Source organism: Ciconia boyciana, chromosome 1, assembly GCF_034638445.1.
Source record: "Ciconia boyciana chromosome 1, ASM3463844v1, whole genome shotgun sequence".
Taxonomy (NCBI): Eukaryota; Metazoa; Chordata; class Aves; order Ciconiiformes; family Ciconiidae; genus Ciconia; species Ciconia boyciana.
In genome coordinates, this window is record NC_132934.1 from 139244388 (window position 1) to 139271122 (window position 26735).

General features: G+C 39.8%; 1 protein-coding gene across 4 annotated transcripts in view; it reads right to left on the reverse strand.

The window, feature by feature from the left end:
• TBL1X (transducin beta like 1 X-linked) overlaps positions 1 to 26735 on the reverse strand; it is a 206258-nt gene that overhangs the window by 118134 nt on the left and 61389 nt on the right. For 2 of the 4 annotated variants that reach the window (XM_072849510.1, XM_072849511.1), the window contains one exon: positions 26608 to 26680. The exons of 1 other annotated variant lie outside the window; for it this stretch is intronic. The gene's annotated coding sequence lies outside the window, so the exon portion shown is untranslated. Of the gene's footprint in view, positions 1 to 26607; positions 26681 to 26735 lie in introns of those variants that run through there. One more of the 4 variants, XM_072849516.1, reaches the window with a different exon arrangement.

The following is a 26735-nucleotide window of genomic DNA, read 5'->3' on the forward strand; positions in this document are numbered from 1 at the left end:
TAAGGAACAATAAGGAGTCAATCATTTAGGTTAGTGAAATACAGCAGAAGCTAATAGCTGGGTTGATGTCTTTTTGACAGGTACAATATAGACTTGTGTCCAAGCAAGGCTCCTCTCAAAGTCAGGAGACAGGCACTTCTGGAGCGTGATACACCTGACAGGTGAGACTCTGCCCCAGAAGGAGAGAGGCCATGTGCTGCGAGCGCCTAAGCCTGGGTCAGGGATGGCTCGGAGGTAGACAGACACCTCTGTTACCTGTCATTTCTGTAACCCGAGAAGTTAGGTGAGATGATCCCACCCAAAAGACCCTACGTTAGTAAGTAACAGAGATACAGCTAAGAGACTAGAAATACAGTCTTCTACTTTTCTTTCTCATGTATGTATGTAAACGTGTGTGTGTATTTTTTTTTTCCCCAAACAAAAAGAGTTAGGCAGCATCACCCTGAAAATCCAAATGAATCTGCTTCCATGTTTATACAGTTTAGTTTACTCACTATTAGTGTCTATGGGGTTTAATGGAACTTCTCATGTAAATATACTGGTTTGCTCAAAATTCCTTCCTGTTTAATGGCGATTTAATTCAATTCAGTGTATCATTTAACTCAATAAATGGTAAAATGACAGTTTCTTCCTTTGCAATCAACATAAACTGCAGATGTAAAATGTGTATCAGAAGACGGCATGGTTTTTTACTCCAACTTCTAGCATTTCCTCAAGTACTCTAGTATATTGTTTTTTCTACTTTTGAAATCCGATCCTACTATAAAAAAACAAACCCAAAACAATACATTGACTGAAACATGAATGTTGCATATAATCATGATTTCAACTGAAAAAGAAGCTGCTCATTTTTAAAATTTCTTCTTAAAGTATATGGAACTACTCTTTGTTTTAAATGTTCCCGTTCATGGTTAATTGTATTTTATACTTCATTTGGGGATTCCACAGAGCTCTGTCCTTGACTCCCTTATTCTCCACTCACAAGGGAATCTCATTCAAAAGTGATTTTAATTATCACTTATGAATAAATACGCTGTGCTCCAGACTTGCCTCTTCTCCGCTGAAGACCAGACTCCTCATCCATTTCTGATGTGATCAGGACTTTTGGCTGTCAACTCCAGAATAATTTTGAACACTTGATACTCTTTCTCCCCTTGCTCTGCAGCCCTTCTTGCAACACTACTACTTTTGTTAAGCACTGTCAACATCACAGTCATCTTGTTTGTCACACTGACTTGTAACCCTTGATAACATGATCTTTAACCTATACATTATTCCAGATCTCCATCTGGAAAAATCTCCAAATTTATATAAGCAACTTTGTTTTTCTATAGAATCATAGAATCACACAATGGTTGGGTTGGAAGGGTCCTTCAAAGATCATCCAGCCCCACACCCCTGCCATGGGGAGAGACATCTTTCACTAGATCACATTGCTCAAAGCCCCGTTCAACCTGGCCTTGAACACTTCCAATGATGGGGCATGCCCAGACTTCTCTGGGCATCCTGTTCCACTGTCTATATAACACCTGAATGCAACTCTTATTAATCACAAAGTTTATGCATGACATTTCTAAGTAACTTACCACTAAATCATGTTATCACCTGAAATGCAAGCTCCCCTCCCCCCCCAACCCCCCCCCCCAATTTTTAAGGCCTTTCATAGTCCTTCTCTAACCTTCTTTATCTTATTTGCATGTTAGCGCCCTTGCCTACTTACTACATTTGCAAACAGTAATCTTCATGTTTCTTTTCATTCTGCCTCTTCTATTGGGAAAATGTTTCCTATAAACATCCATCAAGCTACTTCACTAAGGTCCTTCATATTCTTCTTCAGAACTTTAGAAAACATGAACATTTTCTATGAAAAACATTGCTTTGGTAAGAAAACAAAACTGTGCAATTGTAATAAGAAAAAAAAACTTCTTAAATTCAATTAGAATTTTAAGCCATTTTATTCCTTCAGCTATGCCTTTAAAAATGAATGGGAAGAATGGCTACAGTTAAGGGACTCCAGTGACTTGTCACCAAATCTGTTCAGCCTACCAGTGTTATTCCAGATTCACATCCTCCAAATTCATTCTGGACTTGAAAGTCAAACAGACTTCCTCTGTCATGGCTAACCAAAGTAATCAAGATTTTCCATGTAAAAATTTTTGCCACCACACCTGTCGTAATTCCATTAACATTACAGAGGCAGCCAGGATAAGGTTTGGCTCTACACTTGGAATTTAGTTAACAATCTAGTTGATGTCTGAGCCAGAAAATAACTTAATTTACAATTCCATAAGCATTTTTTCTTGAATAAAAAAGCAGTACACAGGAACTCAGCACATTAAAATACAAAGAACATGAGGATCTGATCCACAGAATAAGAGACGAACAAATTAATCTAGAGTAGGGGCTTTCAGTTTTGTAAAATAAAATTTTAAGTGTTAAACTTTTTGTACTGTATGCTCTCCTGAACACAACATGATTCCTTGCTTGTTCACGTTCTTATTGTGTCTGATTTTACTGTATGTTGTTTAAAAAGGCAAAAACTGTAATTATATCAGAGTGCATTCAGACTATGTTTTATGGCACAATGAAACCCTTTGAAAGCCCAGTCTCTCGAACACCTTCACATCCCCCTCAGATGTTGAACCCAGGTGACACCACTCCTGGTTATTTCATGTTTACCGCACAAACCCACTACCACCAAGGAAGGAAATTCCAACGTGTGCTTCAAGAAGCTTTCCAAACAAAGAGGTCTTCTGACAGATGTTTTATGTTTTAACATGTTTTCCTACAAAAAGCTACACAGTCTTGAAAGCTTTCTAACTCAGGCAGCTATGAGCCCTGGGTGGAATTTCTGCGAATCCATGTGTGGCTTCGTGAGACAGGCTTTTGATCACGGACATCGGAAATCCCAGGGCAAAGACAATCGCCTGCTAACTTTTTATTCTCTGCTGTTTCACGACAGCTAACAAAATCAAGATTACTTAACCCCTCCTCAAAAAAAAAAAAAAGAAAAAAAAAAAGTGAGACGGGTCACAGTTGGACAGTTTTATTTAGGTAAACCTCTGCAATGCTTTTATTAGGTTACAAGGAAAACATAAAAGCAAGCTTTTAACATATGCATAAAGCTTCTAAAAACTCTTTTGCCTCACTCTGAAATTTACAGCTTATCTGAAAGAAACTGGAGAAAAGGCATAGAAGCAAGACTGGAATGACACATCAGACTGATAAAACACTTAAAATAAATAGGAAATATCCCAAGAAATCACAATTGATTAAGCAAACTTTCCTAATTTAGTTACTTAGTTTCCTCTTTCCTCAGAGAAGTTAGGGGTTTTTTCCCCCCATTTGTGTACTTCTCCAAATTCAGGCAGAACTGATTAAGCATTACAAAGGCGCATTATTTCTTCTACTCTTTCCTCTCCATATATACTGATTTATTTGTAAGGAAAGTGTATTACTCAACTGGCTTATGCCCTCCTAAAATACAGTGGCCAAGATGGAGAAATTAATCATTTGAGAAGACTGACAATAAATTGAATATTTAATAAGTGTTGTGGACATTATTAAATGCAGGAGCATATGACGAGATTACCATATTCTCATAACTGTAACCCAGACACTTGGTTTGCTACAGGTTATCCAAAGATGTGCATGTGGGCAGGAGCTGATGGACTGGGGGGAGATTTTGTTTTACAGGGGGTCAGTTATGGGGGACTACACATTGAGGAGAAGCACTGGGATGAAAACTTTCCCTACAATTACCCCCATACACACACACATCCACCCACCTTCCTCCTCCAGGGATGGTTGTTCTGGGTTTTAAACAGATCACTCAGAACTTATACATATGAAGACACAATAATTTGATGTGGGAAGTTCTCCTTTAATTTAAATTAGCTCTTTGTTAATTTAGAGAAGATTATTTCTAACATGTGAGTTTAAACTTTTCTCTTGCAACCAAGCTGTTTCTTGTTTTCAGTTGAAACAAATACTTTATCCTGTAAATTTACTTAAGACTTTTTCTTTCTCCTTCTAAGAAAGTGTGTGCCATATTTTCAGTTCATGCATAAGACTCTGGTTAACCGAATTGTAACAGCTTTTAGCATATGAAAATGAAAGCTTTTTATGCACTTCAGTGTATTTCATGACATATGACATACCTTGACAAAATAGAAGGAAAATTAACAATTTATACCACCCTATGTTGCCAACCAACGGTTTCTTAATGGCACAAGAGAAAAGAGAAAAGGAAAAGAAAGTGAAGGTTTTAATGTTAAACTACTCATCAAAACCACTGAACAGCAACCGCTGTGGCCATATTGGAAACGGAGAACACCAAGAGCTGATCACACTCCTTTTCTCCCTGCTCTGCCTCCAGCCCCCAGTGAGACCCGCACATGCATGTCAGATTCCTTTATTCTGGAAAGACAAGAGCGGAAATGACGTGGTATCTCCTCCTATACATGTGCTAAGAATCCACTAAAAAAGTTATTTCTGAAAAACTTGGGGAACAGTGTTTTTGAATCAGAACACAAATGCGTTCTAGATACAAATTTTCCCAGGTTCAAGCGGGGTTGGTACCTTGTCCTGCTAATTCCTCACTGGCCACTAACATTGTCTGCAACTGAGAGATGAAGGCAGTCTAGGAACCGCATCTGAAACAATGTAATTTAATCCTGGTAGCAAGAGACTACAACAGCAGCACTGGTCAACACTTCACAGCAGTCTGGGGCCACATTGTTTTGTTTATTTTGATATACACAAGCACATGGACACAGAGCTTCCCAGGTCCAGCACCCCTTCAGAACACCACCACCACAAAAAAACCCAAGAAAAAACAAAGACTACAAAAAGTCACGCACTGTAACAAAGACCAATCAGTCTTATCCTTCGATGAAACAAAACCTTAATAAAATAATAAATAAGTAACCTAATATCTCCTCCTGCCTTAAATCCTTCCCCATTCCTTGCCGACCCCCACTTCCCTTGAAAACCAGATGGCCCCAGCAATATGCCCTGAAGGTCAACAGATGCACCATGTCTTTGGATGAAGAAAAGGTATATAATATCTTTAATAATATTTCCAGATGATAAAACTGGAAAACACACAGTGAAAAAGCACAAAAACATCTAGAGTAACGAAATAAACCAAGTACAGTTACTGTGTTAAAATATTCAAGACACCAATGAAAATAAAAGCCAAGTAGTGAATTCTTATTAATGCTATGAATAATAAATAACAAGTGAAAAGAAGATTGATTTTTTTAAAAAAAAAATTACTGCAAGAAATTATATAAAGAAAGGATACTAGATAACTCTGGGGACTGGTAATGGATATGGCTGCTTATTTGTCATGGCTGTCAAAAGTTATGAATTTCAAGATTTCCATGGTTTTATAAAATGTACCCCATCTTTTGGCTTCATAAGAAACTGTGTCAGTGGGTGAGCAGATGAACACATGCATAGGTGAATGAACAGGTGAACAATTTAGCCTGGAGTGGGTTGGCTGAGCCTACACCCAGTTCCAGCAAAGTATGTCTGGAGAGAATCAAATGAATTACAGATTAAACTATTCCAGATTTCCACTGGTGAACTTGAGGTCCAAATCCAGGTCTGTGGATCTTAATGTGAAAACGGATTCTAGTGACAACATTAGTGTGTTCCACGCTTTCTGTGTTCCACTACTTCCAGATCAAATTTGTCCAATTTACTGATAAAAACATCTTTTTAACTGCCAACTCTATCGGAAATACAGGTAGACACCTTTCCTCAGAACATCCACAATAAAATATTTTATTCTGCTCCCTGTCATAACTGGAAAACTGTGTATTCTTTACCTTTTGTGCATGGGTACAGTTGTGATTATCACTGACTGCAGTATGACTCCCTAAGTTGGATCCCAAGACAGAACTCCATTTTAAGACTTAGTAACTGAGGTTCTGTAAGACATCCTATAACTTACTACTCATAGGAATAGAGAGGTCTATCTATGCAAATATTCTAAGCTCATGGCACATAAAAAGTAGCGCAAATTAACTTAGCACTCTTTCCTCAACATGAAATAACTTGTTAGCCCACAGTAACTTGCTCACGTGTCCTTAGTTTAAAACTCAATGCTCCAGAAAAAATACAATTCAGTTTTATTTCCTCATAGGTTCAGGGCTAACAGAAGTACCAACAAACGAACAAAACCTCTCCCAAGTGTATGCATCAATAAAGTACCCTGAGTAGCTACATTACAATAGAAGTGGCCCCTTTTTACTTAGAGCAGATCTATGCCGCCTTTTGAAATAAAACTTTTTGTACTTGTACCCAAACACTATAATAATGCCTTATCCTGTCTGAAACCACAATCATACGAATCAAAAAGCCTTCAGCTACCTGCTGTTAATAGCACAATGCTAATGTGGGTATGCTCCTGTGGCCAAACGGTGTTAACAACCTTTAGCCTTGGACTGATACCAGCAGTGCAAAGTAGCTTCCACCAAAGCAAATAATGAAAGCCAGACAGGACATCACTGGCAAAACGGACAGGCAAGGAGGAATAACATATCCACTTCAGCTTAAACTCTGGTGGCCAGACTTTCAAAAGTAGGTCTGACCTTCAGATCTGAGGACCTGTCTCCATTAGAAAGCCTCTTCTGGCCTGGCAGAGATGCCATGCATACGAGTGGAAAGTATTTCTTTGCCATCAAGGACCCACCATCTTCCCAAACGACACAAGGTACAATGATAGAAGCACCCACAGAGCCCTATGGTGTAGACCAAGCCAGAAAGGGCAGCCACGCTGTCAGAGGACAGCAAACTGAACAGCAAAACAAGGCAGCAATACAACGCTGGGGATGTGCTGCCAGTCTCAAAACCTAGACCGAAGAATGCAACACACAGGCACACAAAATGAAGAGCAACTGAAAATCCCATAACCAAAAAAAGAGAGAAAAACAAACCAAAACAAATCAAAACAAACCACAGGTGCTTTATAATTTTGTTAGGTTTTTTCCCATCAGTTTAAAGAGAGTAGAGTTCAAACTTGAAAGCAAGCTCTGTCTCTGGGGTTCTCAATCTAGAACTGGTATTTGAAATAAAAGAAAATCCATTTGCAGACTGTTTAGGCCTCACGTAGCCCTGCGCACACATGAGCATTGCTATGGAATTTACTTGGTAACGTTGCGAGCAAATCCATTTGTGTGAGAATATTAGTTAAGACACGTTCTGTTCTGTGTTGGAGCTGTCAACATCCTCGTGACTTTTGGTCCTCTGAGTACGCTTCAGACTCCCTCATTTGAACACCCGCTGACGATCCCCAGAAGTGGTGCCGAATGCAGGTGAGAGGACAGTGAAATGCAAGGAGAGACAATAGTGAAATTTCCTTCCCTATGAGGAGCTTCAGCATTGTGCTCACAAGCACATTTTTCAACAAATCCTTGTAATTTAAATGTATTTGTTTTGTATTCGGGTGCAAAGGCATCCTGACTTTCACTATTACTGAAGATACAGCAATACTATACTCTTGAAGAGGGTTTAGAAGTCCTGAAGACAGTTTTATTTTCCTCCTCTCCCTCCGCCCCACCACCCCCAGAAGTCAGAATGCGCGCAGTATACTATCACTTCAAAGCCCAGCCAGTAGAGAAGCCAGAGGGGATATATATCAGACAGGGAGACTCAATACATCCTAAAGCAGTATTGTAAATGTATATTCTATTTCAAGAAAACCTAGAATAAAGTGCTGAGAAATTAAAGCTATTAATCTGAATCATTTTATTCATTTCCATAATCTCACTGTAAAGAGTGTGGAATCTGTAGAGAGACTTCACTAGGTTTTTTAGTGTGAATAAGGAGTAACATCATTATGTCAATGGAGCACCATTACGATCTGGGAAAAGCCTATTACTGATGAAATTGAAAAATAAAGCAGCGTGCATGTCAGCCCAGCAAAGCAAGCAGCTGATTCCTGGGTTTGATTGTGTGGAAAGGGAGAAGTTATATGAGAATAAAAGACTGTGAAAGCTGCTCCATTTTTAGAACACGGAGAACGCAAAACTGTAAACATTTTACAGTAGGTCAGGTTCGGGGCCTAACATCAGCAGCATTCACATTGTGTAACAAAAATGCCATCAGAGATCTTTCCAAAGCAGCTCCACATTATTAATCCATTGAAATATTTATTTGGCAAAACAGAACATCAATAACATTATCTCATAGGTTTTCTATTTTTAAAATATTCGGAATTACATTAGATGGGCGTAATGCTCAAACCACTTTGTTGCAACATTTTTTAAAAGATAAACAAAAACTCCTAGCCTCCCCTGAATTATTTATTCTTCTCTTCAGAATTACAAGATGGTGAATATCAGTATAAAGAAACTCAGAAGCATCCAATCCAGCCAGCTGTTTTCAGGATATAACACAAGACTGGAAGCCTTGATCAATAATAATGTATCGTTACTTGTATTAAGTGGCTGCCTAGGAATCCTAACCATGAGTCTTACATGCAAGATGATATTAAAATCTAGAAAAATCCAGATGAAAAAAGAGAGAAGATAATCCTTGTCCCCAGAAGTTACAATTTAAGCATAAAATCAGAGATACGGGATGGATGTATTCTGGTAAATGAAAAGTATAACAAAACAATGCATATGTCTCCAGGCCACACTGCGAAGGAGATACTTGTACTAGCTCGAGTACTGCAAGACACGCTACATTCCACATTATTTAATCTTTCCTGTAGTAAAGTATAACTGTCCCAGGTAAAGCACTGTGCTAAAGAAGCTGTACTGTTTTGCTAACCATGCTAACTTGGGCTTCTATACAAAACCCCACACTGTGCAGTGTTGTTACAGCCAATAAACAAACATTGCTCAGCATTTTCAATCCGATAATTTGTTCTTCTTTGTTTTAAAGTAGATACCTCTTAGAGTCACCTGATGAGACTGTCGCACTCTGCCCGAATTCATGTTGTCAGAGACCTTGCGGGACCCATCCAAAACAAGGGACATAATGAAAGCAGGCACTCGGGTAACAAGCCTGCTCCAAAAAGCACTGCAGCGGAGCCTTGCTCAGAGGGAAGGGGCAGCCCTACCAGCTTCCATGCTGGCACAGCAGTATGAAACAGGTATTCTTTCCAAAGGGCTTTTCAAAACAAAACCTGCAGTTTTCTTTCCAGTTCGATTTACAGGCTCCTCTGCTCCAGTTGTTAAAAAAGAAATGACAGTGGCAGAAGAATAAATGTGAAGCAAACTGTAATATCTCCTACAAGTAGCATCTCTCCTATTCCTTTGATACACACACAATTTGAATGTGTAGTTCCTTGAAAAAGCCTTTTTTTTCCCCAATACAAAAAAAGGTTATCTGGACAGCTCTAGAAAATACAAAGGAAACACAGTGAGGGTTTGATTCACAAGAACACATCTTCTGTTTGGTACTGGTGCAGCTGCAGTGATCTCTGTGAAGCATTTTCCCTGGGCTTGCAGCGGCACTGAAGCAGCACAGCCGACCTCCAGAAGAGGGAATCAGCTACATGGGCACTCCCGTGTTTCCAACCGATGTGCGGCGTAGCATCCACAGAATCGGAGGTGTTCTAGCATAGGTTTTGAAGTGCTATGTTTAACCGAGAAAAAGGGAGCCAAAACATCTCTCACTACAGCTCTTCATAACAAAATGAAGTACACTGCCTTTTGCCTTCAACTGATTTGGACTGCATGGGTTGTGATTATGCTCAAAAGCAACGTCGTTCCTGCAGAAAAGGCTTATTGCACTATTGTGTTAAAGACATGACAGGGAAGAAGAGGAAAAGCCTATTCAAGGGAAGAAATGAGCCCTCAGAAACCAATGTACACCAGTGACAAAATACTGATATTGCTAGTAGTTACCTGAAAACAACACTTTTGAAACACCGCTTGGAAGCTGGTAGGGAAGCCCACAGCTAAAGGCAACATGCCTGGCCCTGTTTGGGTTTTTTTTCCTCTCCCTTATGACTATAAACAGATGTGGATGATTATGAGCCTGGCTGTTAAGAGCTCTGGTAGTTGCAGACCCCAGAGTCCCCCTACACAACCTACCAGGCAGAAGAGGGTTACATGAGCCCAGGGCCACCGTGCTTCCATGGGAGCTCACAGGCTAGCTTGCATTTGCTTGAGCAGTCCATGAAGGATTAAGCCCAACAGATGAGTACAACAGGTAATTGTCACATCTTAAACCACTACAGCTAAATCTACCAGAGTTTATGAGACAGCCGTTGATGTTAAAGGTCCAAATACCAAAGGAGCTAATCACTCTTTTTAAAAGACTTCCCATGATAGTCCAAATAAGTTACTTTCTTGGTCTCCTAGAGTTTAGAACTCCTTATACAATTTCTGCCTTTTTCAACAGGATACTGAGAGAATTAATTCATTAAAGCACCAAGATCCTTTGAAGAATGGAAGGAAACAAACTGCTGCAAAAAGCTAGTACAATTTGCTAAAAATTGTTCTTATTATCCCACCTAATAATGGGATAATGCACTTGAACAGCAGAGAATTTTGTAGCGGGTTATTCAGAGGGAATTGTTTTGTGCAGATCATTTCTGCATTAATACCAACAGCTTCTTGGCCTAGAGATACTTTAATGTAACGGTGATATGCTTTTCTATTTCATGTCACATGTCTTCTTATAATGCAATGTTATGTCACTCAAAAGGTGAGAAAATGAAGAAAGTCATTTTTAGAAGCACTAAACACTTTAGAAAACAACACCTCTAATATAATCACAAAAAAGCGAGCGATTGCAGTACCAGCACCTTAGAAGACAAATTTTGAGCCTAAAATCTCACCTTTTACATATATGTGTATCTATGCATATATATAGACAGACACACCCGCGCACACCCCTATCTCGGAAGGGTTCCCAAGGAGCACTGATGAGGGTTTGGAACAGCTCCTCTCTGCCCTCCTCAGAAGGAGCCACCCTTGAAGCAGACCAGCCAGAGTCACAGCGCTGAATGGCAAATCTGCAAGGACTACAGTCAGGCAGCTACCTGGAAAGAAAAAGGATCCTTCATAGTGTATTTATAAATGCTAAATGGCCCGGGAAACTGCTGAGAGATTTCTCATGCTCGGATCCTCATTTTCTCTTGCGTGGTCATCCCTGGGACAGCTCTGGAAAACAAGGCAACCATTTTCTCATAAGCTGTTACACTCAGCAAACCAGATTGAAGTGCTTGATAAGCTGCTGTTCTCTTCCGTGCCTGCAGCGATTGGAGGGGAAAAACAACCCATCACCCACAAACAGGTACAACCACAGCCATTTCTGTACTTGCCTGCTATGAGTCAGGGCGCAGCGGTGCAGATGGGGCCGGGGGAGGGGAGGGATGGGGAGGCCTGGATGCAAACACATCAATATGCATGGCGAGCGCCAGTCCTACCCAGGGGCTGATCCCATGGTTCATCCCTGCAAAACCTTACAGACCTGGTTCTGCGTTTCCAAAAATTAAATGCCACTGCTAGAAAATACTTTGCTTTTGCAGAACCTGTGGGTCTAAGATACTGCCTCATGCACGCGGTGAAAATGCCTCCAAACCTCGGGGTCAGTATGGGAGGAAAGTCATTTGAAGGTGCCATCGGCAGACACACCGACACACACACAGGTGTATGTGCACCTGTATGCACACACAAACGTGACATAATTTTTATAAGCCACATGGCTGTAAGTAACCTCTCTCAATTTGGGGACCAGACTGTCAAAACCACTGAGCACCCCAACTCTTTACAGTGTACAAATCTGGATATTCAAAATCGCTAATCGCTTGGGAATATAAAGGGCTGTCCCCACATGTAAAGCAAGAAGCTGTGACACCTATACTTACATTTGCTTCCTTTTTCTACTATAATCGCCACCTATACTTACATTTACTTCTGTTTTCTATTATAATCCTCTTGTGTCATTTTTGCAAACCTCCCTATTTTGCAGCAGTGTTTTGAAATCTGGCAGTGAGAAGCCCTGGGTGCAGGGATATGCCTTTTCAGTCCCATGCAAAAATGACTGCTACTCTCAAAGCTGCTGGGCAAAAAAAATCCCACTTAGGTTTTGTCAGCAGAGACAGCTAAAAACTGGCTGCTAAAGTCCCTCACTACCCCGTGCACGCTGCCCACCCAGCCCTGGCTCTTCGTTTCAACACACACAACACAAAGTCAGGCTCCAGACAGGCCCCCGCAGCCTCGGTGCCACTCACCCAGCTGGGCCTGAGGGAAGCCCAGCTGTTGGTGGACACATGCCCCCATTTGGCCACCTCTGATGGCTTCTGCTTGCCTGGTGTGAGTGTGCTGCACCGGGCTCCTTCTCCACCTGGAGGCTGCACAAACGGAAGGTGATTCCCCAAGGCCACGAAGTCCCCACACCTTGGGCTCAGTTTGACCCACAGAGGGTCTGGCAGACCCGCCTGGCTTGGCTCTGCTGGTGCAAGGCACATTTAATTCATTACTTCCAACTCAGACATCTCTCTCCAGTGGCTGGTCCACAAGCGATAGCAGTACAATCCTGCTACCTAAGGTACTCGTTTATGTCAGCTTTAAGAACGTTTGTCATGCAAAATACACAAACTAGGACTGCTGACAATGCTAACTGTTTTTAGCATTACACTTAATAAGTTTCCTTTTTCTACAGAAAACAGTAAAACAGCCAAGAAGATGACACATAAGCAAAAATGCTATTAAGACTGTAGAGACCCTAAATATGAGAAAAGCGCACCTGAGCTGTCAAAACCTAAGGCATCTCCTCTCCCTTGCTTCCTCCAGCCAGAGGCACAATCCTGCTCCAACCTCTCCGTTCCTACTGCGGCCCCAGGCTCTGGGCAGCTCCTGCTGCCACCCGCGGCCGCTCCTGCCCTGGGGCAAGGGCAGCAGCTGCATCAGGCAACACTAACAAGGACATTTCTTGCCCCAGTGCCTGCTCCTGCTCGCACTGAGTGCAAGCATTAGGTTTGCCCCTGCAATCTTTGCATCTGCACTTCCATGCATGCTTGCTAAAACCGTTTTTAAATCAAGATGGTACCCAACGCGTCACTCCTAATGCTGCACACTCCATAACCGTCTCCCAAAGTTACTATATTACTTTACACCACGCTTTGCAATGGGGCTACTGTAAAGGATGGCACTACACCAAAGGTGACTCTTGCTAGTTTTGCAGAACCCCAGTAAGACAGAAGGTCTGAATAAACATAAGTAGAGCACCCGTACTTCGAACACGTGATGCCCTCATCAGTCACCAAAACTACTGAAATGTAGCTACGTCCTACGCTATTAGCTGGTGAGGAACGCTTTTAATTCTGTGACCATTGATTTTTACTAGGTAAAGCAGTAAGTCTTGTTTTTCTGTCAAGTATACATGCACCACGGCATTTTTTAATATCTTTTATTTTGGAATGCAGGATAGGGTAAGTTTAAGAGCAGAAAGTCTCCTCACTCCACTAAAATTCAAAGTATGTAAAACCACAGCTCTATCAATCATGCCATCTGTGCTAGAAATGCCATTCTTTTCTTTTTTTTTTTTGCCACGGGACTATTATATCATGTGCAGGTGGTAACATCTAAAAATACATCACAGAAGATATATGTAAAACCAGACTACTCCTTTTCTTGATCAAAACAGTAAATAGAAATGAGCCCATGCTGATCTAGCTCGTACCTCTTGGCACTGGAGATTTTCTCGCTAGACCTGCAACCCTCATGCTGAAACACAGTTTCCAGAAAGGGAGCGCACAGCTCCTCACACCTGTTTCACACCGTCAAACCAGATAAAATGGCTTGATCTCTTCCAGGAAGGAAGGAGTTCAGCGGTGGAGCAAGGAGTCAGACAAGCACCATATGGCCAGAAGGGAGGGAAGACAAAAGCGAGGGCCAAACCACCTCTCTCAACGGCAGCAAGAGTTACGTTGGCTCAGCTGTGTTGTCTAATCAAGTATTCTAAATCAATTAAGACTGAAGCTAATTTGTACACATGAATCTTTGTATTTATAAATGAACCTAAATATTCCACAGTAATATTCCATACGGTTTAATTCCTGTAGTACATGGACAGAAACCAAGGACTGGCTCAGCTCATTAGCCATGAAAACATGCAGTTCTATCAGGCAAGCTTTTGTTCAGCAATACAAAAAATGAGCAGTGAATGAATGAACCCCTTCTTGCCCTATAAAACAATGGTCCGCAACACAGGAATGTTAGTTAATATCAGTTAACAGTCAAGATGCTCTCTCAGTTGTGTGGAACTGTCACCAGGTCCGAGCTCCAGCCTGCTGAGGTATTTCTATAACAACAACAACAACAACGAGAGAGAGTTTATTGACATCAGTCATCTGGGTGATAAGACCACCAGTGTCTGTAAATAATTCTCACACATCTTCCCGGAATCCTACATTTCCTACAGGTTTTAAAGAAAACAGAAAGCCGCTTTTTCTGCCTGGAGAGCATTTCCCCAGGTTTTTATTCGGGCGGTGATGCTCGAGCGGAGGCAGGGTGGCTGCAGACACCCACTGAGGTAATTCTCCATGCATGCCTACCTCGCCTCTCCGCACAAGCGGCTGAGCCGCTCATCATACAATTGCCTTGGGTGGCGATTTATAGCCTGTTCTAGGCAGACCAGATCTGGCAATGGTTTGCTTTAAAAAGGTGCACAGCAAAGTAATGCGTTTCAGCAGTGACTCAGTGTTGTGTATTAATAGCCAGCCTAAGCTTATTTAAGACCCTACTGTTGCCATGTGTCGGGGACAGGGGCTGGATCAGACTGTAGATCTGACTGGAAGCTCACCTCGCAAATAAAACCATTCTTCAGCACTGCGTGGCAGCACAACAACAGAGCTGACAGGACCCAGGGACCGGGAACGCGGGGTCAAGGAGAAGAGGAGGGAGAGCAGGACAGGCCCTTCTGGAGCCACTGCATTTGAATCGGCTCGGGTCAACTGCAAGGAGTCAGATTCCCTTGGCCCACAGGAGGAAGCGGAGGCTGAGAGGCTGCTGAAGTTGGGAAGAACTGGGCCCCACATAAGTCTTTATACCTACCATGCAAAGTGAATGGAACAGAAAACAGTGTTTAGAAGAAGCTCGTATACTCATTCTGCATGCACATAAATACCTGTGATAAGAAACGAAGAGAATCAACTCTGGGTATATGCTTTTGGTCAAACTGGAAAGCACAAGGAGGTGAGAAATAGAAAAGGTCACCATAATCTGGTTAGCTGTGTAATTAAGACTAAACTGGGAGATCAATAAGGGAAACTATAAGGAGGGTTTTTTCAGCACAGTATGCTGGAGAGAAAATGGGAAATCTGGTGGAAATCTAATGGGATAAAGTAACAGATGGTAGGTAGACACCCAGGGGACATGGAATATGTTTAAAGATGATACTGGCTAACAGTATGATTAAGAGTATATGCAATATCACAATGCACTGAGTTGAACTAGAATGTAAGTAGTAAGGCCATAAAAACCTTAATATTCTAGGTTAGACTTACATATTTTATAGACACCTACAAGACAAACAGGAAGAACACTTACAAAAAAGCTCTACATAATGCAAGTATCTGGGATATTTTAGGGAATGGTTCTTGACCTTGTCTTGAGAAACATGGCAAACAACTATCTACAAATATGACACAGGATACCGCAAAGAGGACAAGCAATTAAATTAATCAGCAAAGATCTAACAATACATAATGGACTCAATGTACAGAAAATAAAATTTGCATTGGTTTCTGGAAACAACTTAGAGAGCAGAACAAGCTGCCAGTGGAGATGTGCAAACCACCATTATCTGGGTGACCTGAAGCGTACCTGACAGTACATCATTCCACCAGGCCTGTAAGGACTCTGGGAAAAAAACTAGATCAATCCCCATCAATTTTTTTCAAACACAAATACATCAGTAACTTCCAGCAAAATTTTCCACATAACCCACTGTTCTTCCAGGTGGTACACATGCAGGAGTACGGCTTCCAGTCTATAAGCTGAACACACAAGCAGGTCAACTCAAGGTGGCCTCTCACGCTCAGGCAACACTTTCAATTTTCTCCTGAGCACAGTCAAGTTTGCTATACCAGTCTCATGAAACTATGGTGGTCCTCTGCCTTCCAAATATTTGCCAACAATTAAATAATACCTATAAACAATACAGTCCATCTGTAGAACTGCTTATGTCTCCATAAAATAAATAAACATTACATAAACTCCACATATATACAGATAGATGGATACGTACATACAATAGAGAGAGTGTTAAATGGAGTAGATGTAAACAAATGATATAAAAAGATATAAACCAACGCTGCATTATTATAAGCCAGTTATTTATGTAGATTTATTTTAAAATATGTCTGATTGCATTCATAACACTGATGAAGAGAACAGTAACGTGCTAAACATCATTAAACACTTAAGCTAAAATTCCTCCTTGATCGTCCCTTCACAAGCACTTTGATTCCACTTTGCCACCCAGGACAAGAATAACCGCATGACCTGAAGGTCAGAAAATTCTTACTCTGGTATGAGAGCAAACTATATAATTTCCAAAAGCAGAGCCCTCTCCCATGCACAACCCTGTTTTCGGCTCTCCCGTCTGTGACTGGCACTAATTTAAATTAGGAGACTGGTAGCTTTAGCACTTCAGCTGATATCAATTACCATTATATCATGCAAAGCACTCCCTGAAGTAATCGGGAACCAAGCTGCTTATGGAAATAGTGTAAAAACCACACCAGAAATTAAATAGAAGCCAGTACACAACAGAGACATAACCAGCCCTTCTGTAAGAAAAAGAGATTTAAATGGGCAGCTGCATTCTGCATTAGCAGCATTACAGCCATTTCTGTGAATGGTTTTAAGGTGCATAGAGAGGTCACTGTCTTCCATAGATTGGGTTACTGCAAAGCCAATGGAGAATAACTATAGCAAGGAAGCAACTGGGTACTGGACTGCCTTAAAACAGCTGAGGAGAAACAGAATAAGCCAGAATGATGCTGACTCTGACGCAGCTTCAGAGCAGGCATCGTCCTCAAAGCTAGCTCATGAAAAGTTTGCAGTGTTTTTACAACCATAAAACCCAATAAACCAAGCCCCAAAACACAAACGTTTTTATCCTAGTCCAGGCAAATGGTGAGAGGTAATGAGCTTGGGCCCAATTAAATGTGATGTAAGGAACCAACAAGAAACACACACTTAGGAAGCCTAAGTTGTAACAGCCATCTTGGATTGTTCTGCTTGTGTCTGTTCTTAGTATCCCACCTAAATGGCTTTTGCCCAGGTACAAAGTATTTTGTTTTCAGGATGCTTAAACCAGTACCCATGACTTGTCATATAGGGCAAACTTGCTCGACTGAGGAGCCAGCTAAAGTCATTTAGGGCCCACCTTACGTGTACTGAAAGGGCAGATATAGATCGGCTTCCTGGCACCCTTCCATCCTACAATTTCCTACCACTATTACACTGATGATTCAAATCTAATTTTAACAAGCAAGCAAGCCTTCTGCTGTCAGCAACCATTGTTCCAAGACAGAAGGAAAATACTTTAAGCACATTTTCGTGCCTTTCAACATCTGCATTTTTGCATTGCTTTTGTTCCTGGAGAGGGGCACGGAAAAGGAAAATAAGGGAAGCACTTCCCAAGGTAGAGAGCTAAGATATCAGTGCTGTCACTTATCATTTCCTAAACAAACCTAATTTTTCCAAACAATACAGGGGTAGGAAAAGGGTATTATTAATTTAAGAACTAATGCTTTGAAAGCCTAAAAAACTTGCTACAGTAACAAAGCAAGTTTCAAAAGCACATTCCCCTAAAATCACATAAAAACAATGGGGTTTGTTTCAAAAATACAAAAACATTTTCCACATCTTTTGGTAAAATTGAGTTCTACACAGCCACGGTATCTATTTTTTTAAATAACTAACTATATGCATCTCTTCACAGCTAAGTTTGCGTATAAATGAAACTTCTCCACCAGTTTAGAAAGAATCTAAAAACTTCCTTGATTGTATACTATCTCACAAGAGGAGACCACTCACCATGTTTCTAAGTGTTAGCATAAGAGATCAGAAAAAGCAAAAGAATTTGAATATTCTTTTACCTATTTTCAGATGGCCTTCAACAGCAAATTCAACACAAAATAATGAAGAGATGAGTTCATTAGCTGTACAGCAAAGGAAGTCATCCCATATAATGTGCACTGGTAGTGAAAAGTTGCAAGAGGTGAGATATTCACTGAACTGAACATAATTAGTTCTGAAGGTTATTGTAGAAGGGCATAAACATGGTTCCAATAACCAAGGATGAGACAACAACAAGCACAGAAGTGTCTTCCTGACAAGGAAGAAACAGCCCAGTTTGTTCTGAGTTATAGCACAATCAAGTGAGCTATGTGGCACATCCTGCTGTTTATATCATACGGTTTTAATAACTTAAAATAGATTAAAGCCATCTGCAGGTCTTCCAAACAAAACAAATGCTATACTGTGGTGTTGAAATATGTAAGGTGCTTCCATTACCTAGAATTCATATCATAGAAGGTTATTTATACATTGGAATGGGAAATACTTAATAGCATTTAACACTCTAACAGGTACAGAAAATATTACCTGTGTAACACACTGCCTTGTTTTTACAGCCTATGTAAAATACACTCCTATACTGTTGACTGAATGGCAGTAGTCAAAACATGGGGGATCAAGTGTTGCAGTCCTCTTAGACAGACATTATGGAACCTGTGCAAGGTATTTAATTTGATCTCTTTGTTCAAGTCAGTGGCATTTGCATTCATTCACATTCAGCAAGTTATTAATCTAAAAAAGCTAAGATTCTGTCATTTCTTCTTTTCTCCCAAAATCCATCTTTTCTTCTATAGAATTACTGCTGTAAATAAAAGGTTGCATTTAGGGCAGCTGTGATACTGCCAGCCAATTTCACTGCAGATGAAGGTCAAGGAAAAAAATATTAAAAAACAAAATAACATTTTTTTCCAAATTCTCTATACAAAACATCAGTGCTAAGCATTCAAGTAAACTTTGAACATCAGCCAATCCTTACGGGGCTCCTAAGTGGGCTGTATGTTTTATCCGCCATAACAGCAGCACTGGGCAGAAGGCACCACAGAGGTAACTTTTGGAGCAGGACAAATTACTGAACTATTTCTTCAGTTTCTTGCACAGTAACTACTGTGTTGCAACTGTCCTCCATAAACATATGACCATCATCTCAGCTAAATAATCTGCGTGTATGAAAGCCCTAACTTTAACTGAAGACCTTCATAAGCATGAAGACATAGAGAGACTAGTACACTATCTAACTGGGTTTCCTCAATAACACAAGTTTTGAAACTCAAACATGCAATTTTTGCATTACATGTAACTTTGAAACACTGAAAGAAATCTGTATTTTAGAAGTTCATCTGAACAGGATGTAAAAATTTCAGCTAAGGGACAATTCCTCATCTCAATTTCAACAATGGTCCAGCTTTAAAATAGGTATGAATATTGGGGAAATAACAAAATCTGTTTCCTGTTTGAATTCTTCAACCTTTAGCTTATTTCCAGTGCATCTTTTTATTTCCATAATTCCAAACAAAAGAGCCTTCTCATATCATAAATCTTCACACACTTATTACCAGATGATGACCAACTCACAATTTCAGTCTCTATTTGACAAAACAGATTGGATTTTATGAGTTTCCTGCCAGAAAGATGAGCTCCTCCAGAACTCCCAAACTCTCTCCCCAATACATCCAAACTCTTTGAGCTTCAGGTGTGAGTACTGCTCCTCCACACTGCACCTCCATACTAGTTAAATATCATCCATTCCATATGGATAGTAAATACACTTTTTACCTCTTAGTCGTGTAATCTTACAGCAAAACGTCGTATCACTGAATGGCAGACATACGTGTAAGCTGTACAGTATGGCCGCAGCGCACTTCAAGATACACAAATTACAACTTCTGAAGGAGCTTTAGATATTATGGGCTTGCAGAGATTGAAACAAGAAGAAATCACTTTGCTATTCCTAGTCATTGTCTTTACAGTTGAGTAGTGTAACGTGAAACAATGAACTGAAGAGCACAATAAGAAAACTAACATCTGAAATTGCCAGGAGATCTGGAGTAGGCAAATAGGAGAAAAATGCTGGTATTTAGTTCAGAATGAGGATGTTCAGAAACATCCTCAACACACCTTTTCCCAGTGACTACAACTGGAGCCAATAACTGCTGGATTTGCTTACAAATTCAGCCAGTGTTTTAGGGACAGGACGCAGGACAGGCTTCTGCAAACGTAGGCAAATATTTAAGCATGTGTTATTATCATATAGTATTAGCAGAGACACAGCCCTGTGTATCTGGCTTCAAAGCACAGGAGATACTGAGATCTGCATCCACTGCTTTCCTCATCGCAGATGTGCACACAAACCACTAGGCTATTTTGGACTGATGCTTAACATTGACTAGATAGATTAGAAGTTGCAGAGGCAAAAAGGACTTGGGATTTAACGCAATGAAAAGGAAACACAAAAATACAAATGGAAAGTAACAGAGAGATATTACTTGGGAAAATGCAAGATAGAACAAGTTTGGTACCAAAAAAAAAAAAAAAAAAAAAATTAGTAATAAGGCAGGAAGGGAAGGAAGGGAAAAAGTGCAGTGAGCCATAAATGAAACAGACGATATTATGGGCAGGCAAGCTATATAGTAGAATTTTAAAAAAGCAAACCATCAGAAAGCATGCTAACAGAAAAAACATATATCCTCTTATAAATTTAGGAGGACCTGGACTCCTGAACCTCCTGGTTAAATGAAGGGGGGTCTCTAAAAAGCAAAAACTTGAAGAAATGACTTCTGAGTAAAGACTGAGAGATAAGTTTGTACAGGTGAAAAATGGCACAGTGGGGGCAAAGAGAAAGTGGGGTAATAGTTTACAAATATCTAAAGGAGGAATCTGCATAGCAGAAAAAGGAAGACATTTTCTATCAGATATGGAAACTCAAGAAGGAATAAATAGAAGGATGGGGGTTTTTTTAAATTGAAAATATTGAGTGACTAGCAGGAAAGGCTTTTTGGAGGGGAACAACTGTTGGCCTGTGAAAAAACTGCCAGAGGGAATACTGCAAAGCTACTGGTGGACAAAATAACAGAAAATGCACTGATGGGAACAGTCCTGTATCAGCAACGAGGAGTGCCTCGGATGATGTAAAAGATCACTTCCCAGTCTGCTTATCTGTACACTGTGCCTACTGTAACTAGGACATATTACCTGAAAATTTGTGCTCCCTTTTTAATATAACACTAATGTACTTTATTACTGATTTTAACAGGCTTTAATAGGAGGAAGCATATATTCAATTATTTTATTACATGCTTTGAATATAAATGGCGAGCATCTGCACTCTACTTTACTCCTTCCATCCTCGCCCTCTCATAAAAAAAGCGCCGGCACATTTTAGAATTCAGAGCGGCCCTCACCAGCCCAGCCGCTTTCTTGGCTGGTTTGCTGGGATCTATATATCCAATCTAATTATTCTGATTCCCATTTCCAACCCTATCAGTGGTGCAGTGGTGCAAGAAATAAAAATGCCAGTCTCCTGAATGTGTTAGAACCTAAAAGCTAACAGCTACTCATTTGCAGAGGCATCACTGTGTGGCCCAAAGCCCCTGTCATCATGCAATTTATGTTCAGCGTTCTGGATGTGACTTGAGAGGGGTTTCCCAGTGTACCAATACTGAGCATTTCATATAACATTTCAGATATGCTACAGCTTGTTGCATCATCTTGTCCTGTCACAGCATAACTGACTAACAAAACCCAGCAATGCTTCAGTTTAGATTTTGTCTCTTTTTGAAGACTTCCTGAAGTCCTTCTTTTTGTTATTTTTCTCATTGTTTTCTTAAAAGGGAAAAAATAGGATCATACAAGCTTATCTTCCCTGAAGTGATCAGAAGAGAGAGTCAGCAATACTCCTGCCACAACACCTACTATCCTCTCAAGTCAGGGGGATCATATGTTGCTCACTAGCTGAATTCCCTTGGGGGTCTTTTCCCTGACTATACGCTTTTCCCCTCTTGAATTACAGTCTTACTTAGATTACCAATGCCTCAGCGCCACCAAAAATATTCCCATTCATTTCCACAGCTTTTACAAATATGATAACATGATTTGTGTTTAAATATACGCGTCACCGTTTTACTTTTTGTTATGAATATCATGTTTGGCAAGCTGTCTGACCTTCCTTATGATGATGAATGCCGCAGCAAACAATTTGCTGTATCTTTAAAGAAATGGCCAATTCAATTACATTATGCCAGAAGCTTTCAAATCCCTCTCTGCCAAACGTCTTTGCTATATCCTGCCACAGACAGCCCATTTGTATTCCAGCACAGTAGGACACTTGTTTTATTGAAGCACACAGTTCTAGTTAGGTACTATCAACAGAGCACTATTTCAGTTCTCCAGCTCTGTGTTCCTTCCCACCCCCTCTAGCCTCGGTTATTAGGATTTTCAATTTTACTGACCAAACGTGTATGCATTACTAATTACATGCATGAAATCCAGTAGTTATCGACTGCTACAAAAAAATACATTAGTGACCAATTACAGGAGTTCTTGGCAGCAATGGTTATCATTTTAGTGGATTTAATCATTGCACTTAAAGTGAAGCTTGAGATTCCCTTTGAGATTACACCACTAATTGCTTCTGTTTTGCCAGTTACTGCATGAGCTGGTTTGCAAAAAGGATCACTAAAGATGCTTTCTAAATATCGAAGAGCAGCAAACAGATGAAGCCTCCTGTAATGAGTCCTCCCCTCAATAAAACCACAGCGTCAATTCATTCATACCACAATGCCAATCTCCAATACATATCCCCCTTGTCATCCCCTCTCTCCTTCTCATTTCTTGTTATTTGGGCAGACAACAGCAATACAGCTGCATTGCTGTTCACGTGAATTGTGTGACACACTATCATTTATTTACATAGACAGTGAGAATATTACACTTTAAAAAAAAAAAATTTGTTTTCCCCCCCTCTTCTGTGTTTGCACAGAGGTTACTACTTGTTATTCTTATTATGACAGAATGTTTGAATGGTCTTAGACCTTTAAGAAAAAAAAAAAAACAAAACAACCACCTAGGCAAAGTGCATGATTTATTACACGCACAATACCACCATAATAGGCTTCCACTCTCCAAGAATCCCTAAAAAAACCCACTCGCCCTCCAAAGGAATTTGTAATATAACATATTGTTCTTTAAAAGCCCACGTCTACCTCCAGATCCCCACTAGTGATGAATTATCTGGTTTACAGCCTCATAAAGCACAAGTGTCTATATATTTTAATGCTGAGGCCAACCACAGGACTTTGGTACCTTTCAAATTTAGTGATATACAACTTTCCAAATACCAATGAAAGGCTGTGACACTTGGCTTCAGGCAAAACAAGGAGATATTATTTCATCAACATTTTAGGTCTAATCAAAATAAGTAGTCTTTCAAAGACAGAAAGTGTGGGGGAGGGTTGCAACTACAGTTCTGTTAGCTGTCTGAGTACAAATTGTTTTCATAAATAAAATTGTTTAAATAAATTTGTTTGGTTTCTTTTTATTAAAATTTCAGCTACTGGAGCTTTCCATTACTCGAACGCCACTTTCCAAACAACAAAGAACCCCTCTCAAAAATATAAAAAACCAGAAGTCCTCAACGAAAAATTTCTCATAAGATTAAAAAACCTTCTAGAATTGTCTCATCAAACATCAACTTTTTTAGGATTTCAGCAGATGCTAAGTTGATACAACTCTAATTAGAAACTTAATTGATCTCTGTGAGAGATACTGCAGAGAAAGTTTTAAATCCCCAGAGACCCTAGACTATCAACAGCAGAGCATATGATATCTTTAAAAACTGTCAGAAACCATACACTATGATTTACAAAAATAATAACAATCTTCCTGAAATTAACTGCTAAAAGAAGTTGAAGAGCTTCATCCTACAGTATCAACAGGCTGTAGCAACAGTACTAGTTGGCTTTACTTCAGCCTCTAAACTACGGTACAGACTATTACCTGCTGATCCCTGAAAAAGAACATAATGCAGTACACAGAGGGTTGTGTCATGGATACGTTTTATCTTGCTTCAAACCTAGATGTAGATTTGCACAAACCCGTTGATCCTTCCAGAACACCAGGCACAAGAACTAGCAGTTCATGCAGGATGCTCTCATAAACAAGGCCAGTTCATTTCCATGCTTAACTGAGAAAATCTTGCCCCAGGGCACTCAATTTCAAGTCTGAATAAGAAAATCTGTACGTGATGCACTAACTACAGTAACTGGCAAATAATAAACTGGATAAAACACCTAAATTAGAGTAGAGAACAATCCTATATTCATAAAGGAATAAACTACACAATTTAATTGGATTATCCCCATCCCTTAGTTCAATAGTTCTTGACTTCTGCCTTCCTCAACCAACAATTAAGGACAATTTTCAAGTAAAAAGTAACGTAACACTGACATGATATCTTTGTCAAGGCAGAAGTCACTGCACCTCCAAATCCTCAAGCCCAGCAGAATGACCACCTTTCTTTTGTATGGGCAAGCTCCTGTCTCATGTACACAAGCACAAAATTGAAACTATAATTCCAAAAAGATTGCAATTGCACCTGGAATTTCTAGTGCTGCCTTCCAAATGAGGAAATGGGAACAAGACAGGAGAAGAAAATATTCCCAAAATGAACAGCTGAGCTTATGTAGCACCCAAAATACGAAAGGTCAGGAAATACCTGTCTTTCATCACTGTCAAAAGCAATAGACTAAAATATGCAGAGTAGGACTGATAGCATAGGAAATAAATGAAAACATTTGCTGCATGTTAGTATAGAAGTTAAAAGAAACAACGCGAAAACCTCTCTCAAAGGTCCCTGCTGGATTTAAAACAGAGCTGTTGAGCCAATTTTGATTTCAAAATATGCCATTATCATGTAAGAATACTGAACATCTCTCCTTTAATAAACGTTACACCTCTTTGCCAGTCCGCAAACCTAATTCCTAAAACTATGCAATGAGTGCAACTATTACAAGGCACAATATTTGTAGGAACCAGAACTTCAATGAGAGCTACAAATGCACAGGAAAGCAATCAGTTACTTATAATACAGTCTCAGGCATTATTTGTGATTCACTACCTAACTTACAAATCAAAGAATAATGGTAAATGCTGCCATGATGCATTTCTGAATGAATTAAAAGTCTTATGTGTGTATAGCTCACAAAGCCTGGCGTAGTTTTAAGTTACATGTTTAATTCTCTTTAACATAAAAAAGTCTCTCATTGCTTTTTGTCTACTACTCTATCACAAAGAGATAAACACAGTAAATACTACGGCAAAATGAAATATACTTTTTTACACAGTGATGTGACAGATACGAATTTATAAGTTCATGCATTCAGTACAGAATATGATTAAACCACAGCACAGATTTGGAGTAAAATGCATTGATAACAAGTTTAGACCAGATTAAATCGAGAGACTCTCTGCTGATAAGTAGAGTTTCTAAAATTTAATGTAGATACCAGTAAGGATACTCAACTTACTGAAGTCTTCCAAAACTAAACGTAATTCTTTTAGCATGATAAATGCCAGCAGGAAGAAAGGCTCCAGGTCTGGCAATTGTTTCAGAGAACTCCATTAACTTGCCCATTATTAAAAATGTGTTACCAGTAGAAAGAAGTTTCGTGCTATACTATACTTATCTGCTCTTAATATGACATGCATTTTGTATATGAATATGTATGAATAAATAAATACGTTAAATAATACAACAAAATACCTTTTTTACATGTAAAATAATTTATTGTAACCAGAATAATGCTTGAATTGCCAGGAAAGGAAGCTACGTGGATAACTGAAAAATATTTTTCCTGCCTTTTCAGAAATATGTGTAGGCTGGGTTTGGGACTGGTTGGGGACCCTCAGACACCTAGGAATGTCTGCCACATGCCTCATCAAAGCTGATGATGAAAAGCTGTCCTTGTCCTATTTTAATGAAAGCTGATCCAAATATTTTAATAGAAGCAAACCCAACCAAGACAATAGCTTTTGTCTCAAACAACACAAAATGAGCATTCACCCTTTCCAAGACAACCATATTAGGCCACCGCAAGCTCATCTTCTCAGCCTTCATCCTCTGATGACCTCATACTTAACATGACCTCTTCTTAGGACTTCAGTCCTGCTGAATCTCAGTGCCTTATTGTGATCACAAACCAGCAAGATCGAGTTTAACTTCAACAGAGAGGTTGTTCAAACTCAGAAATTAGTCTCAAGATAAATAACTGAAAAGGCAAAACACCAAAATACTAAGAAATCCTGTATATAATCGATGTTTAATTTTATGGAAGCTTTAAGGGTAGCAATAAAAAGCAACCCTACTGCAAAGGACTGAAGGCTCTATACAACATTCCCTTTAGCTAGCCCTACTACTTCTAGCCTTTTTCAATTCAAAAGCCAAGGTAGCGTCTCAAGTTAGAGGCTGCAATTAGGCATGGACATGCTGAAAAATATTTAACAGTTTTAACATTTTGCAAAGCTGATTTCCAGCTAAGCATTCACTTACTCAGGTGCAAGAACAGTCAAGCTCCCCAGTTTCCCCCAGATTTTCCCTTCAGGCCAGTTTTATCCTTAGGTACCTGTGTACAATAAAAAACAAAGAAAAAAACAGTTTGCATAACTCCTCATAAGTTC